General features: G+C 43.5%; 1 protein-coding gene across 1 annotated transcript in view; it reads right to left on the reverse strand.

Moving 5' to 3' along the window:
• Positions 1-17471, reverse strand: part of RDX (radixin) — a 73287-nt gene extending 55816 nt beyond the window's left edge. Inside the window, exon 1 of the mRNA XM_075851598.1 lies at positions 17153-17471. The gene's annotated coding sequence lies outside the window, so the exon portion shown is untranslated. The remainder of the gene's footprint in view (positions 1-17152) is intronic.
• Between the last annotated feature and the right edge of the window lie 1395 nt (positions 17472-18866).

Here is an 18866-nt window from a genome sequence, read left to right on the forward strand (position 1 = left end):
ACGATCATGTAAATAAGGCCTTAGTCACATTTCTCAAACCATGAAATCAGACCCAAATTTAATCCACAATTTACGCCAAGTTTTGGTAGGGACATTATTCATTTGCAATTTTGCATTTTTTTTTTCAAATTTGGAAAACGACGATAAAAGTAAAACGTGGTCCCCAAGGAGACATCGCTTAGGACACATTTATTAAGAAAATTAAATAAAAATGGTGAAAACACTGGCACATATTTGCATCCGCTTATCTGCAATAAGATTTGGCATAGATTTTATTTTCAGACAGTCCAAAATGCCCCAAAATTATTAAGAGGCATACACCTTACCTAGACTGGTGGAAGATATGCCAGTCATAGTAAATCTGGGCCAATGGGTCCTTACCCACCTAAACGTGCTAGAAAAGTGACGTGATGCGTGATGGCTGTGCCAAATTTATTGAGCCGCGCCACTTTCGTGGTGTTTTTTAGGATAACTTGAGCCGGTGCCAAACATTACGTGGCATGTGCCGTTATAACAAATTTGGTACAATTTAAGTTACCCAAGTAAAGGCGTTTTTCTCATGCATCTTTTTGTATGTAGGAAAAGGATCTCTGTGTTAAGCCGACCATAGACCAGATATGTGACATTTGTCTTAACCCTTCACGGGATCATTTTTTAACAATGATTATGATATTTAATGGCGGGTCAACACCCTCTAATACAAGAGAGTCGCTAATTCGGGACAGCCATCAAATAGTCAAGAGTGTCAAGCAGCTCCAAAAAGTGTCGTCACTGGAGGACCCAGGATGTCCATGGTTGTAAATTATTTGTTTTAAATTGATGCTTCACTTCTCCTGTGGAGGTGCTGCAGGAGCACTGAACCCCTTTTAGCAATCCCCTGGTATATTAGTGCACACAACTCTTATATGGCTCATATAGAAAGCTGCAACACAACAATCATGCACCTTGTTACTCACGGGTGAGCACTAAGGCCCCATGCACACTAACGTGCTTATTTGGCCTCTTTCAGTCAAGCGTATTTTTTTATCCCTATTCCATTCGTTTTTTGCGGATCGCTATACGGAGCTAACGTTAATCAATGTGGGTACTTACATGGGCATATAAAACGTGCACGTATTTTAAAAATGCAGTATGCACTATATTTATCCATGTTGCAGATGGAAATCGCCCATTGAAGTCTATGGAGAGTGATGAAAATACAGATGCATCCGTATTTCGTCCTTATGGGATTTGTATTGCATCTGTTTTTCAAAGGCGTTTGCTCATGTAATGGTCTCTGTAGAAGACAGTCCATCATTCTGTAATATGGATGAAATACCGCTGCAATATCATCTGCAATACATCCGTATTATGGACGTTTACAAATACGCTCGCCTGATAAATGCCTTTGCGTGAGTTTCCTCCGATTTTCTCCCACACACCAAAAACATTCAGATAGAGAATTTAGATTGAGCCCAGCTGGGGATAGTGATGATAACTTCTGTACAGTGCTGTGGGAGATGTTGGCACTATATAAGTCATGAACCGCACTACAGTCACTTGTTTTTAGGTCCTTTACACTCAGGCAGCAAGAAATGAGAACATTGTGCAAGAAATGCCACAGGGACATAAAACAATCAAAGGAAAGATGCAACACTGTACAGCTGTGCTGGGCGCTACCGAGAGGGAGGCTTGGAAAAAAGTTTTGTGGTGCAAATAGACATAGGCTTCAAGGAGAGTCCTGTTGGCAAGTCAGTTTTCGATTAAAGGGTAACTAAACTTTCAAAAAGCTTTTGTCAAGTCATAGTGAAATGTCAGAAGATTTGATCGGTGGGGGTCCGAGTACTGAGACCCCCACCAATTGCTAAAACGAAGCGGCAGACGTACTCGGGAGTAGGGATACACGATGCATCGAAACTTCGATACTGTGCATCCCCAAACGGTTCGATACCGTTATTAGCTAAGTATAGTAGCACATGAATGTATGATAGCGAGGCTGCGGCTGTGTGATAGCCATTGCCACGCTCCCGAGTCCTGACAAGTGCGCGGGGTCAGGATGATGCGATGCGGCTGGCGCTGCACCAATGAGCGGTGGCACCGAAGACAGAACATGGCGGGAGCACTGCAAAACACCCCCATGTTCTGTCTTCAGTGCAGTGCCTGCGCCGCCGCTCATTAGTGCAGGGCTGGCCGCATCACCGGGGCAATGGCTATTACACAACCGCAGACCCGCTCTATAAAGGCGGAGATCAGGGAAAACTCATCTCCGCCGTCATTCTGACGAATGCTGCGATCAAAGCTGACCGCAGTATTCAGAGGTAAATGAGAAAGGGTGATGCCCCTTTGGATCGTGTTACAGGGAATTCCTGTGACGCGATTGAGGGACATACCATATATGGGCAGACAGCCCAGGGTCCATTGAAGGACCCCAGGGCTGTCTTACCATATATCCTGTTAGGGCATACTTTGGTATGTCCTAACAACTGCCTGTGTACTATCCGTACACAGGCTAATGTACTGTAATATAGATATATATACCAGTACATTAAAGTTTAAAAATAAAGTAAAAACAAAATACACATACACCTCTTTACAATAAACATTAAAATAAGTCCCAATACATAAAATATACACATTCGGTATTGGCACGGCCGTAATAACCTGCACAACTATTTTTTTTGCATCATTTATGACATGTAAGCTGTAAAAAAAATAAAAACTGCTTTCTATCACTTATTGTGAGGCACGAGGTGTGATAAATTTAACCTCCATGCACCTCACATTAATAGTAATTAACGTGAGGCACGTGGAGGTTAAATTCATCGCACCTCACGCCTCACATCAGAAAATGGAAGAACTTTTTTTTTTTTTTTATTACTGTTGGCAAAGTATCGTTTTGGTATCGAAATCGCAATACTAAACGAAGTATCGGTATCGAAGTCCAAATTTTTGTATCGTGACATCCCTACTCGGGAGAGTGCTGTGCTTAGTTTCTGATCGGCTTTCCTCAGAAAGCCGCGCTAGTGGTGTACAGGCTCAGACTTCCTATTGAACCCATATACACATAACCCATACAAGCCAATCAGAAACAAATCAGCACAGCGCTCAGCCGAGAACTTCTGCCACCAGCTTCGTTTTAGCAATCGAAAGGGGTCTCCGTGCTCAGACCCCCACCGATCAAAACTTATGGCATGTCAAAAGTTTTTTGAAATTTAGTTACACTTTATAGAAGTGTCTGGGTGAGGAACTCCGCTTTACCTGTTGCAGGGGTAGGGGCTCCCAAAAATATCAAAATATTCTAATACAACCTATGCCGAAGATTTGTCTGAAAACAGTGACATTTTGAGGGGCGTAACACAGCCACATTTTAGCATCTGTATTATGGCTGTAATACCCAGACTTCCCACGGTTCCGTTGGACCGGACATCGACCACCATTGGTCTCTTTGGTGGTATGAGTCCGGCTCGGCAAGGCCGCGGGAAGTCCAGGTATTGTGGCCAAAAAACATTGTAATCTCCAATGTTGGGAGGGAGGAGATGTGAGCAATGACCGTGTACAGATCTGCAGTATGCACTAGAGCCAGAGATCAGGAAAAATATAATAAAACATGAAAATCAGGTCTCTCCGGGAACTCAGCAGTCCGAGAGTTTTGCTAGATAAAATTCAATTTCAGAGCACATCAGTTTTCAATCAACTGGGAGAATGTCATGCTTTGTTTTGTGCGCTGGTTAGAAAACGTTTACTGCGTTTGTATAAAGCGTTTTCCTTACAGAACAGCGAGGCTTGTAGACAAACGTCATGAAGCAACAAGAGGTCCTCAGGATGTCCCAGCTGTTTCTTCATTGTCCTCCTACAGTAGTGTCAGAGAACAAAGTGGCGCACTCCTATGTGCTGGATGTAACGGGAGGGCTCCTCCTGTCGCTAACCATACAATTCTTTACATTCCCACCCTACTTCAGATGTTTATAGAGGGGAGGCGGATGGGAGCGAGAAAGCAAAAGACAAGCAGAATAAACTTCCAATGTCTTCCTGCTGCACTTACTCAAAGTATTTTCCCACCCAAAATTACATTTTACTAAAGTGACAAACTGAGCTACAAATAGCAGACATCCCATGGGTAATTGTGGCGCTGTTTTCCGTGGTCACTGTAGGTGGTCACAGATGCCCTAGGGTATGTTCACATAGTGTTTTCAGGTGTATTTCGTGGCATTTACACCTCGAAAAACGCCTGAAAAAAACTAGCAGAACGCCTCCAAACTTCTGCCCATTGATTTCAATGGGAATTACGGCGCGCTCTTCTGACGGGGTGTTTTTTACGCGGCCGTTTTTAAAAACGGCCGCGTAAAAAACGCCCGCAAAAAAGAGCTGCATGTCACTTCTTGAGCAGTTTTTCATTGACTCTATAGAGAAACCCCTCCAAAAACAACCGTAAAAAACGCACCGAAAAACTAGTTTGCTAAAAACAAAAAAAAAAAACAAAAGGTCTGAAAATCAGGAGCGGTTTTCCCTTGAAAACAGCTCCATATTTTCAGACGTTTTTGATTTTGTGTGTGTACATACCCTTACAGTGACTGCCGATTAATGTATATGTCATGAAAAGCTCAGAACATACATATTTAACGGCTGAATGTGACGCATGAGCAATTTGTCAGCTATAGGCTCCATTTAAAAAACAAAAAAAACAGCATTATTTCTTTTTATCAACATTGTATGGAACAGCATGGTTTACGACGTTATTTAACACTTTATATTTTGTGGTATACCAGCTGGACAAAAGGTAAAAAGGCAATATTTTTTTTTGCTTTCCTCAGGCTAATGTTACTCTATGGAAACGTTTAGGGTGCACATCAGGAGCTTTCTTGGCATACACACTAAACGTAAGTGAAAAGACGGTGTACATCCGATGTACTAAAAAAATAAATACAAAAAAAGTACAACTGAGGTCTTCATTTCAGTGTTGCACTACTAAACTACTAGGCAGCATGCCCTCTGTCTTGGGGCTATGCTCAACTCAAAATATTCCCTTTGTCTTTATATTCAATTACTTGCACGTTCCTTTCACCTGTACCTCAAAAACAAATCCAGAATGCGCACTTTTCTTACTGTGGAGACAGCCAAGACTGTCGCTCTGATTCACTCATCTTTACTGTAAGGGTACGTTCACACGGCCTATTGTCAGTCGCTTTTCGGGCCGTAAGTGGCCCGAAAAACGGCTGAAAATACGGGGGCTGGACGCCTCCAAATATCTGCCCATTGATTTCAATGGGAAAAACAGCGTTTCATTTCCACGGGGCGTTTTTTTACGCAGTTTGTAAAAACATTGCATAAAAAAAAAAAAAGTGCATGTCACTTCTTAAGCCGTTTTTGGAGCAGTTTTTCATTGGGTCAATAGAAAAACCGCTTAAGCGTGTGAACATACCCAAACTCCTTACTAAATCTTCCCCTGATCAGTGTCCACCACCCTACCCATGCTCTACTTTCTGCCATCGATCCATAATCTGAACCTCCCACTCCCGTCTTCAAGACTTTCCCCGTGCTGCACCCGTCCTCTGGAATGCGCTACCGCAGACAATCAGATTAAATTCCAATATCCACAGTTTTAAACGTGCCCTGAAAACACATCTTTTTAGACAGGCCTATAACATTCACTAATCTGAATCTTTTCCTCCTCCCTCTCCATCACATTAGTCATCAGCACCTGACCCATTTATTCAGCAGTATCCCCCACACTGCTTGCACCCTAATGCACTTCATATCTGTTAGGGCTTATTCAGACGAACGGGATATACGTCCGTGCAACGCGCGTGATTTTTCACGCGTGTCGCATGGACCTATATTAGTCTATGGGGCAGTGCAGACAGGTGCGTGATATTTACTCAGCGTGAGGCTGCTGAAAAAAAAAGCCACGACATGTCCGTTCTTTGAGCGTTTTCCGCGCATCACACACCCATTGAAGCCAATGGGTGCGTGAAAATCACGCGCAGCACACAGAAGCACTTCCGTGCGAACAGCGTGATTCGCGCAACAGCAGTCAAAAGGATGAATGAAAACAGAAAAGCAACACGTGCTTTTCGGTTTACAAACATCCAAATGGAGTGTCATAATGATGGCGGCTACGCGAAAAGCACGCAGCCGCGCATCATATGCTGCTGACACACGGAGCTGTTAAGTGCTTTTTGCGCACGCAAAACGCAGCGTTTTTTTGAGTGTGCAAAACGCACATGCTCGTGTGAATCCAGCCTCATACACAGACACTGGCTGGTGACCGGCTCATGCAGCTTTATCTTACTACCCCATGTGTATAAAAGATGGCCGGACCATTGACAAGGTCTCCTCTTCTTCACACCTTTACTCACAATTAGCATATTTGACACCAAAATGAAGCAGGTACCAGAGCGGGGCAACAAACACGACATGTCTCTAACCTCTAAAAAAAAAAAAAAAAAATTTAAATTTCAAGAAACTCCCCTAGAGCGTCTGTAAAAGTCTGAACTATTACAATATATCATCATTTAACCCGAACGGTGAACGCCGTAATAAAAAAAATTGTAAACGCCAGATTCTCTATTTTTTGGTCACCTCATCTCCCACAAAAAAAAAAAAAAATTGAATAAAATGTGATCAAAACGTTGCATCTGCCCCAAAATTGTATCATTAAAAACAACAGCTTATCCCACAAAAAATAAGCCCTCATACCACTGAAATCGACGAAAAAAAAAAAGTTATGGCTCCCAGAATTTGGCGACACAATAGATTTTATTTTTTACACTTCGGTTTTTACTTGTAGAAGTAGTAAAATACAGAAAAAAAAACTAATCTATATATTTATTTGGTATCGCCGTAATCTTATTGACCCACAGAATAAAGTCAACATGTTGTTTTAATTGCACAGTGAATTCCATAAAAATTAAGCACAAAAAAAACAAATGGAAGAATCGTTGTTTTTTTCATTTTCTACCCCACCAACAATTTTTTTCCCGTTTCCTAGTACATTATATGGCGCTACGAAAAACTACAACTCGTCCCGCAAAAAAACCAAAAAACAAGCTCTCATAGGATTAGATTGACGGAAAAAAAAGTTATGGCTTTTGGAAGGTGGGGAGGAAAAAAAAACGAACGTGTAAATCTGAAAGTTGGTTTACGACGGGAAGGGGTTAATCACCCAAACCCTGGGGCAATTTACATATTTTCCCTACCCTCCTCCGTTATTCAGATATCGGTGCCGTTATATTTGGCGCCCGATATTTAAATAACCCCCTGAACTGTCAATTGCGCGTGTTACTATTGCTGTGACACTGTCCAATCCGCTACACACAGTGTCATGGCAAGAGCTGGGGAGTGGAGAGTGCGCGAAGGACGAAACTGATATCTCACTTGAGATCACAGTCTTGTCCTGGTCTCCCGAGAGCTGAAGAGTGAGTGAGTGAGAGTGCATGCGCACACGTTCTCCACTCCCCAGCTCTTGCCATGACATAGTCCGTGGCTGATTGGACAGTGTCACAGCCATGTTACACACCCCATTGACAATTCAGGGGGTTATTCAAATATTGGGCACCAAATGTAACGGCACCGATATCTAAATAACGGAGGAGGGTAGGAAAAAATGTAAAGTGCCCCAGGGTTTGTGCAGCCCTGCCCATTACGTGCTGCACATGTAGGGGCAGGTGAAAGGTTCTCTTTAATGGGAATGTGTTTTTTTTTTTCCAGTTAAACAATTTTTTAAGTGATTACACATTGTTTTGATTTTTTTACAAGTCAGGAAATATTATAAATTAGATTCTAATATATAACATGTGCTGGGCACTAGAGGGAGCAGTTCCCAAAATTGCAGCATAGTCAATGTGGTAAAGCAATCTCATTGATTTATGTTGCAAATTTGGGGTGGACACACTCGCTCTAGTGTCCTCACACAATCCCCCCTCCCTTATTCTGGCTAGTGCAAGGAGAAGGAAGGGTTTGAATCTTCAAACCTCCTACACTGTGTGCCGCCATTTCCTGAGCGACTGCAGTGTAGGAGGATTAGATACAGGGCTCAGCAGACAGTATAACACGAACATAATACACACATCACATACACGAACATAAATTACCTGCCGCCGCCTCCGCTGGTCTACGCTCCTATTCCTTGCGCCCGAACATATGGCTTGAAGCCGCGGCCGGAAGTCGTCATCTGACTGTCCGGTAGCGGCTTCCGGTCCACATGAAAATGGTGCCGGATTTCCCTTTACGAACGAGCTTTGTTTTGGTCTGTGTGGGAGCGGCGCATGCGCCGTTCCCACACAGACGGCGTACGCTGCAGAGAATGGAACGGCTCCCGTTCGCATTCTTTATGGGGATGTATGTGCCGTATTCTATCTCTGTAGGTGTCGTTAAGCGACACATCTACAGGAGATGGAAAAAAATGGCAGCCCCCATAGAGAAGTAAAAGTAAGAACACCGTAAAACATGAGAACACAAATGACATTTATGATATCATATTAAAAGCAAAATAATAATGAAAAAAAATAAAATAATTCATGACACCTTCCCTTTAAGGCTGCATAGACTTGTTGAGACAAATGGAGAAGCATAAACAGCCAGAAGGAGCAGACGTGTACAAATAACTTGGCCTAAAAAAGGAAAATTAGGAAATGGTCACCTGACATTTCTTTGTGGCATTTTCTTGGACGATATTTGTATCACCACTAGAATAGGCTGTGCTACTAATAAACACGCTTCACATTTTTCTTGTTTATTCCATTTGTTCCATCAGATAGAACATCTACGTCCGGTGATACCAACCATTGAGAACCAGTACCAGTCAGTTATAATTATCGATTAAACTAGGTGTAAAATTGTTGCATCTTCAAACAGCTCGGACAGGTACACTGTTCTCTCAAATACACATGTGCTATTATTATCAGTGTGAAATCTGCTTATCTTGGCTCAGACAACAATAATCTGTCACCAACCATCTATCTACTAGTGATAATGACTTAACCCCTTGCCGTCACAGCCATTTTGGGGTTTTCCCTCCCCACCTTCCAAAAGCAATTATTTTTTTTACTTTTTCTGTCAATACAGCTGTATGAGGGTGTGTTTTTTTTGTGGATCAAGTTGTAGTTTTTAATGGCACCATTTATTGTATCATAATGTATAGGAAACTGGAAATATTTTTCATTTTTACAGTGTTCACCATGTGGTAAAAACCACATATTAACTTTATTTTGCCAGTCAATATGATTACAGGGATACCAAATTATATATATTATATTTTTTTTATTTATTTATTTTTTTTATGTTTTACAAGATAAAAAACTATTTGTTAAAAAAAAAATCATTGTTTTGTGTTGCCATATTCTTAAGCGCTATAATGGTTCTATATTTTCATTGGAGTGGTATGAGGACTTTTTTCCGGGCGAGCAGTCGTTTTTAGGAGTACCATCATGGGTACATTATGCCCAAAAAACAACCACTGGCGTTAATTTTTTTGGGTGTTCACCGTGCAAGATAAGGCCCCATGCAGACAGTTTTGCCCGTAATCACAGGCCGAGATTAGAGGCACGGCGGCCGGCCGGCCACATTCTTGGCTCACGAGCACAGCCTGTAAAACGCAGAAGATAGGACATGTATGGATGATTTTTACGGTTGTGTGCATAGGGCCTAAATAATGTTATATTGTAATAGTTCAGACCGTTTTTTTTACTAGAGGCAATAACCGTTCTGTTTATTTTCCACATTGCTTTATGAGAACATTTGGAAAACAGGGTTTATCTGAACTGGATCCCACATCCTCCCCCCGGCTAGGACGCAGTTACATCAAGTGTCGGGACGGGGGTAATCCTCATCAAGACAACCCTTGTATTTGTGTACTATTAGGACATTTGGAAGTCAAAGCGCTTGGAACCCCCCCTCTAAGATCCAGAGCCACTATGTACATGAATCACCCACTGTTGTGCCCTCAGATCAGCCATGTCAATATATAATGAAATCGTAGAATACATATGATGTGGCTACACGTGTCATGTTTGTGTAACATATGTTACAAATACAACGGGATTCGTTTTTAGGGCGGTCTGTTCAATGGTTTATAAGGCACTTGTGTTACACTCCTTGTGTGCCAGGGAAGAAGCCAATAAGGCGAAACCCAGGGTCGGGCTGACTTGACATTTTTAAAAGTTTGTGAGTAGAAATAAATACCTTATGCTTTTTCAAACTTACTGGCACTGCTACTCTATTTGTCTTCTCATCTATAGTATGCCAATTGGAAAACATCCGAAGAAGCCAGGGACGGCTGTAGAACTACAAAGCCCAGCCATCATTGACAACTGCTGCACCTTTGCTTTTTTTACCTTTCCTCAAGGTGGATTTAAAAAAATAAAAAAAAAGATAGACACCTTCAGCACTATTGGAGTCAGTTTATGGAGTCATTGGGTCGTCAGAGCGGCTAAGTCTATATTTATCTGTGCAGATCAGCCATGTGTTATGTGGTCGTCCGTGCATTTGAATGGGCACCATGTAAAAAGGGGAAATGTAAAAAATCACCGCTCATCTTTTCCTGCAGCCACAGCTCTTTGAGGCGTCACAGAACGTCGCTCTGCTGCTCGAGGTGCGGTCGGTTTGCTAGAAAAATACTGATGGTGCAGCCGTTTAATAAATTGGAGACCGCATTAGAAGTCCTACTTCTATAAGGTTGGCCGCTATATATTTCCATTATACAAATGTAAAGGGAAGACAAGACGTAGCGCGTGGCCAGAACACATTTCAACAAGTAGCCTAATTATAAGCTTATCAAGAATAAGATCACGGATATGGGAAACGAAACTTGCAAATTGTGACTCTGGAACAACAGAAAGGGCATGGCCCACAGTTTCACAGGCCGCTCATTATAGCTGTGACTGTAGATAGTCCTGACATACCGGAGGACGACTTCCCCTCTATTTATATCCAGGAATTCTACTATTCCAGCACTGCTTCAGCTATTTCCCTTCATTATGTGTGAATGGCCGACACAGATAACAATCTAAGGCTGACACATTCAACCCAGGGATAAAAAAAAAACCCTCTGTAAATAGAAGGCTGGCCATACAGTTTAGATAGGTGTCGGCCGACAGCTGCTCCTAACAAGTCCTCCACACACACTCGGCTCGGCCGTTCTTGCATGTATTTTCAACAGGGAGAAAGTGGTTACCAGACTCATCTGGCAGCGGCTTATCTCCAAACAAGAGGATTGGGCATACCGAAATTGAACATGCCGACCCTTCTCTACACTGACATATGCCGTCAAGGGAGAGCTGGGCTGGCGCCACACACATTAGTTGGTCGGCCAACCGCGCCAAAGTCAGTGGGTTCAGCCAACATACATCGAAGGGAATGTTCACACGAACAATTAAAAACGGCTGAACATTACGGAGCCATTTGCAAGGGAAAACAGCCTCTGATTTTCAGCCGTTTTTGAAGCAGAAAACATTTGAGGTTTTTTTTTTTTTAAATTGTAGACATTTTTTGAGTGGTTTTTCAATTGTCCATATGAAAAACAACTCCAAAAACGGCTCAAGTGACATTCTCCTTCTTAATTGTCGTTTTTTTTTTGTTTTGTTTTTTTAAACAGCGGCGTAAAAAAACGCCCCGTTTGAACAAAAACTCAGTTTTTCCCATTGATTACAATAGAAAGCTGTTTTCCGGCATTTCACTAGCGTTTTTAAAGGCGTATTTTGAGGCTTTTACGGTCCGAAGTACGCCTGAAAACACTGCGTGTGAACATACCCTAAAGTGCACAGCCAGCTGAAGACTCGGATTTGTCTTCTTAATAAAAACGCTCCTCAGCCCATTTCTTGGTTGTATATTTTTTTAGGAAAGCTGCGGGACAACGAACACGGCTGCCATCACAGCGGTTATCAGCTAGACCCCTTAATAGAAAACTGATCATTTATTTAGCAATATAAAAATAAGCGAGATATTATTTTAGAACACCCCAAAAAAAAAAAAAAGTGTACAAAGAAGAGTCCACAGGGAAAACTTCACGTGTGAACTCTTACTAGATGTTCAGATGCCGCAGTGCTTATGCAGCGGATTTTGCCATAAGTGGCATGAACTCTGCACATCTTGTACTTTTAGCTCTAGCTGTTGTGCGTCTCAGGCTCTGCTTGGGTCAGACTTAACCACAAACATGAATTTTTATGCAGTTAACACACATAAGGCCGTTCCCATCTGCGTCAGGGTAGTCCTCTGATGGAGCAGAAGGGAATGCCGGACAACTGTTCCGTTGCAACACGGACACCACCGGCGACCGACGGAACCTACTGACTTTAATGGGTTCCGTCGGCTTTCCGTAGTTTTACCAGAAACAATGTTTTCTGTAATTTCTGCCGGATCTGCGACTAAGGCCCCTAACTGGGCCTCCAACGCAAGTGTGAACAGAGCCTTACACTTTGATTCAAAATTGCATGAAGGTGCCCATGAAATTAAAGTGCAGGGTGGCATCTTCACATTGTGCAAGGGGTCTACTTTGATAAAATATAATGGGGTTAAAAAAGAATTGTTTTATATTAGAATTCATGTTTTTTTTTGCATACGTCAAAAGGGTAAAAATTATTGTAGCAGCAAAATGGTTAAACAAAGGTGAAACGAACAACTTTTCCAGTCTAAGCCCCACAGTTAAATGATTTTGACATACAGCGGTCAGATCATATTTCCAGAATGCAGCTTTATTCCACATTGACCCTCCAGTGTCGACAACACATAAATCAAAGATCTTGAAGAGTAAAAATGACCATATCATACAGCATTTGTAGCGAAAATTGACAGCGTTCATTCATTCAACACCCTCACCACACAGTCCCACCCGACTTGATCTAATGGGACTTTTTGGTACTACAAGTATATGAAGCCCTGTATAGTAAGGTGGTCAGTAAGTAGTTAATCATCCCTGTCATTTACACTGCTAAATGAAACCTTGTTTAGGGCCTGTTCACATCAGCGTTGTCTTTCCATTGAGGGGTTTCCACTATACATAGAAGCTACACAACGCCGCTGTAAGCCGAATCCGTCAGTCAGCTGGACTGACTGCTAAGCGGACAGTGGTTCTGGTGTGTCTTTATAACCGAGGGTATAGCCACACAGCGTTAACACTGCAGAATTTACATCCAGGTTTCGTGCGCAAAAATTCAACAGTGTATTATAGTAGGAGCCGAGTGGATGAGCTTTGTACAAAATCTCATCACAACGCTACAGAAAAAATTTGCAGAAAAGTGCGGAAATTGAACTGTGGTGCAGATTATCAATCATGGGTAAATACAGATCACCGTATTCAGCCAAGTATCTACAAGTGCACTGGTTCTGTATCCACTCCCTGTGGAGTCGGGTGATTATTATTATTGTCATGAACATAAACATACACTAATCTCAGAAGTGACAACATCTATAGACTTGTCCTTGTGGTGTCCCCCTGGAAGAGAACACTTCTCCAGTATCTGCGTTTGGTGGGAGACGTCCGGGCTTCATACCTGTAGGGGATAGTTTAGGGTTAATGTGAAGATCTGCCTAGATGATCAGTGACTGTTCGGGTGCAGCGTCCTGATGCTTTATCCAAAAACACTTCATAAAAAGCAAAACCGGCACAGTATACTGCACAAGAGCCCGTAGACCATGTATCCTGCTATACGCCTATTTAGTGGGGTACGTTCCAGCTTTCCATCGGAGACATACGTCAAATGGAAGGTCATAGCGCCATGTGAACAGGGCCGTACAGGTAACTTTTTTTGTGGTATTAGGTCTTTTGTCATGAGGTCTAAAAAAAATGCAGAATTTAATATTTTTTTCACAATTGCAAGAATCACAGTCGAGAACGACGATAGAAAATGTAAAAAAAAATAAAATTAAATCACATTTTTTTAGGGTCTATTCCCACATAACGGTTAGGGTGCATCCGAAAAAACACATTCAAAAATAGCACACGGATTTACCGCGATTTGGTGTGCTTTTTATGTGATTGATTATTTTATCGCAAAAAAATACATGTCAAATCGTTGTAAAACAGAGGCGGTTTTTGGATGCGGTTCTAACCCACATCTCAACCGCAACATGTGAATGGACCCTTAGGCTCAGTCTGAAGCCAGAGGCATATGGGAAGTATAGTGAGGCCCTATACACCTCTATGGGCGCCATATTAAAGCTTCATGTAAAACGGAGGCGTAAAACAGCCATGTGAATGATGCCAAAACAGCAATATCCCTGCTCCATAAAAATACTTAGGCCTCATGCACACGGCCGTGCCTGTAATCACAGCCCGCGATTGTGGGCACGGCCGGCCACGAGCCACATTTTCGTGCCGTTCTCCCGTACAAAGTATGGGAGCACAGCCCGTAAAATATGAAAATTAGGACATGCTCCATATTTCCCAGCACAGTTCTACGGCACGGACACCTTGCCGTAGCGCAATGGAAAGGCGTCCGCGGCCAATAGAACAGGGCGGGTGAGTAATTGCAAACCGTATCGCGGTCCGCAATTACGGAGTTTTTTTTACGGTCGTGTGCATGGGGCCTCAAGGGGGTTTTACACTGGACGATTATCGGGCAGACGAGCGTTCTAAGAACGCTCGTCGCCGATAATTGTCCTGTGTAAACAGGGGAACGGGCCTTAAGGCTTGCTTCACACGGTATCAGTCCGTGAGAGAAGCCTGGGTGTCGGCTGTATTTCCCTGACCAAACAGTTCAGGGAGCCGTACTCCTAGAATCAGTCATCCATGATGCGGTGAGTTACTGCCTCTCCGCGGGAATACTGTCCCGTACTGAAAAGATGATTATAGTACAGGACAGTATTCCCGCGGTGAGGCAGGTGGGGAGGTAATGCCACGGACTGAAGCAGGCCTAATTGGGAGAGAGGGAAAGGTGGATAGGCGTTGGGCCATCACGCGCTCGTACTACTTATCACTATTCGTTTTACACCCCTTATGGATAGTCATACGTGGCAGAGTGGTTTTGGAGCAGATGTAGAACCATAAATACAGCACAAAGCAAGTCAATGGGATTTTAGGAGACATTTTTCACACTCGGCAGAAGACAAATTCGCCTGGATTCAAGCAAGGGTTGCGATATTTTAATGGGAACCATGAAATACTACATTCCCCTCCCCCAGGGAAAAGGAGCGCATACATTCACACAGGGCAGATTTTACATGCATTTTGTAAGCCAAAACCAGAATTGGATCCAGGAGATGATCTATAAGGCCTCTCTTTATACATTTCTTCTGTTTAGGTTCTGTTTCTGGCTTACAAAATATATATAATATCTGCAGTAAATCTGCACTGTGTGAACCCAGCCGCTGCGGAATCTCCACAACAGAATTTTGTGTGGAAATTCCGCAGCATTTAAAGTAACAGCAAAATGAAATTAAGAATATCTCATGTCCACGGCGCAGAAAACAAACAGCGAAAACTTTAATAAATTGACTTGCGCTGCAGAATTTCACCATGACAACGGCCTAGGTAAGTATGGACGTTTTTGAAAATTTTTATTTCTAGACTGCTTACCGCAGCGGAAATTCCGGTAAGCACAATGTGGTGCGGTTTCTCGGACGGAATGTGCTGCGGATTCCAGGTTGGATGCGCTGCGTGATTTTTACACAGCGTGTCCGACCCGTGGTATGTTCCGACATGCTGCAAATTTTCCGCAACAGAAAGTCTGCAGCGTAATTTCCCCCAAAATAAAAAATGCAGCTAAACCAGTCACAGAAATCCACAACTATGTTCGCCAAAAGCGCACTATTGCTGCGGAAACACTGCGGTTTTATCTGCGGATTTAGCGTTAAACATTGATATAGCAAAGTATCTGCACTCCTGTCGATTTCCAGTGATTTTTACTGCGTTTCCGAAGCGTAAAGGCCGTACAAACCGCAACAAAAACTATCTGTTGTGGACTTTCTGCTCCCCATTCAAGTCTATGGGCCAAACACGCAGCAACTCCACTCAGAATACGCGCAATAAATGGACATGCTGCGCCGCAGAACACGTTCCGTACGACTATTGTGTTTTTTCCTGCGGCGCGTGACCAAGAGTTGCGATATCCAATTCACTTTGCCGCTGCGGAATTTCCAAAAAGAATTCTGTTGCGAAAATTCTGCAGCATTTCCGCTACAAGGAAACCCGGCCTTGGGCAGAATTCAGACGATTATAGTATACATCCGTTAAAACAATGGCCGTCACACGGACGCACGTATTTCAACGGTGCCGTTCACACGGCCGTTGTTTCAACTGGCTGTGAAGGGTCAGTTGAAAAATAAAACGTCCCATTTTCACAGATCCCTCGATACACTCAAGTCTATGGGGATCCGTGAAAATGGGACCCACACGGGTGAAACTCGGACGTGAAAAACTGCCGTTTTTCACGTCCGAATTTGCACTCGTTGGTGTGAATCTGGCCGGAGTGTGACCCTCCAGCTTTAATGACCATTACGACCACACTGCGGTAAAACGCCACACCGCTGTCACGTCATATCATTGTATAACATGACACAAGTGTAACGCCACAAGCGACTTACTACGCACACCGCCACCTGACATGGGTCCGGTCAGTATAAACCGCACACTACATATAAAGTCTAGTCAGTATAAATGGTCGCTACACAGAGTCACACACACACACACACACACATTACAGCGGTTTACTTATAATGAAGCTTCTGTGTGACAGGAAATCGTGCTATTCCCACATACATTATAATCGTGCCCTAATATTTCTGACCACAAAATCCTTACACCCATAATGACATCTGCACAACCAACACCAGACATCAGAGACGAGTCCAAGAAAGTTTATACATAACCTCTGATGTAGTAGAGACGAGTTTGTCATTTTAGTTTGCGGACCAGTGACAACTGGAGAGTTATGATACTGCAGCAGCTTTACCGGCAGTCCTATACAAGAGCCATAAGTGTGGCAACTAATGTATGTGACACACTCGGCTCTGCTGCATCAGGATCACGACAGAGGCCTTTATATGACACATACATAGCAGGTCACAGACACCGGCCGCCATCATGTACTTGCCCCCCTCCTCCCCAGCGCTGGATTAATACCCGTGCATTTAGTAAAGTTGCGCTCATCCCCGACTTATTCACTTCATAGCGCCAAAGCGCATCGTTATGCAAGAAAAGGCGCTAAACTTCCACAGAATGGCTCCCCCATCCCCGTCTTACCTGTATGAGGGTCCCGGGCTCCGCCGTTCCCGCTTCCACCTCCCAGCTGCAAGCTCCGTTACTTGGGCGGCTCTGAAGGATGTCGGCGCTGCTGTGTGGGCTGAGGCCGCGCAGTCTCCCTGGAGAGGAAGAAGAGGAGGAGACAGGAGGGGGGAGGAGGGCTGCACAATATGGCCGCTCATAGAGGGTCTGGGAGAGGGGAGGGAGGTCACAGCGAGAGGAGAGATTATATGATGTGTATAAAGATGGAGGACACTTCACTAATAACACTTGGGGGGGTCATGTGCCTTGTACATGATGGCGCCCACATCCTGACTGGAGAAGGTGGATGACACTTGTTGCCTGTGAGGGAAAGTCTGTGGAGAGGAAAACAAGTACAACTCTGCTACATACAGGAGATCAAGTCAACGAAAACCATCACAATAATAAAAACATATTATAATGCTAAAATAGGAGTCGTCCTGTCAGGTTAATAAACGATTCCGTTATACAGTGCCGGGAAAAAGTATTTGCCCCATTCCAAATTTCTTCTATTTTCGCATATTGGTCACTCCGATCATCAAACTACTTTTAACGCGTTAATAACCGCCCACTGTCATAACGACGGGCGGTTCAGGTCCCGAGTCTACACCAACATCATTTGGTGTCGCTGTAGAAGAGGATTCTCTAAGCAGGATTTGTAACTAACGGCTCCCGTTCTTAGGCTGGATTCACACGAGCATGTTCGGTCCGTAAAGGACGGAACGTACTTCAGCCGCAAGTCCCGGACCGAACACACTACAAATTACACAGTAGTTGATATGCACCCCCCCCCCCAATCCTCGCCGAAAATAATAAAGCCTCATACAGCAACGACAATGAAAAAATAAAAAAAAGTTATGGCTGCTGAAATGTGGAAAGGCAAAAACAAAAATAATTAGATCGTCGTTAAGTTCCTTTCAGGCCTCGTCAATAAAAGGTGCCTGTTCACATCAACGTTCACTTTCCGTTCCGGGGTTCCGTCGAAGGTTTCCGTCGGGTGAACCCCGCAACGGAAAGTGAAAGTGAAACCACAGCTTCCGTTTCAGTCACCATTGATATCAATGGTGACCGAAACATCGCTAATGATTTCCGTTCATCACCATTCCGGCAGGTTTCTGGTTTTCCGACGGAATCAATAGCGCAGTCGACTCCTCTATTCATTCCGTCGGAAAACCGGAAACCTGACGGAATGGTAACGAACGGAAACCATTAGCGATGTTTCGGTCACCATTGATATCAATGGTGACGGAAACGGAAGCTGTGGTTTCACTTTCCGTTGCGGGGTTCACCCGACGGAAAACTCCGATGGAACCCCGGAACGGAAAGCCAATGCTGATGTGAACAGGCCCTTAATATTAGACAAAGATAAGTAAACACAAAATGCTGTTTTTACTTGATGATTTAATTTATTGAAGGAAAAAACCTGTTCAGCCCCACCTGGATGTATGTGAAAAAGTAATTGCCCCCTTAGCTACTAAATTAACCAGTTAACCTAAATTAATTGACAATTGGGTTACATTTCACTAGCCACAGCCAGGCCTGATTAGTGCCAGACCTATTGAATCTAAGGCCGGATTCACACGAGCGTGTTCAGTCCGTGATATACGGTCCGCAGGTCGGTCGCATTTCTCGGACTGGGCATACTGCAGGGAGCCGGACTCCTAGCATCATCGTTATCTATGACGCTAGGAGT

Source organism: Rhinoderma darwinii, chromosome 2 (assembly GCF_050947455.1).
Source record: "Rhinoderma darwinii isolate aRhiDar2 chromosome 2, aRhiDar2.hap1, whole genome shotgun sequence".
Taxonomy (NCBI): Eukaryota; Metazoa; Chordata; class Amphibia; order Anura; family Rhinodermatidae; genus Rhinoderma; species Rhinoderma darwinii.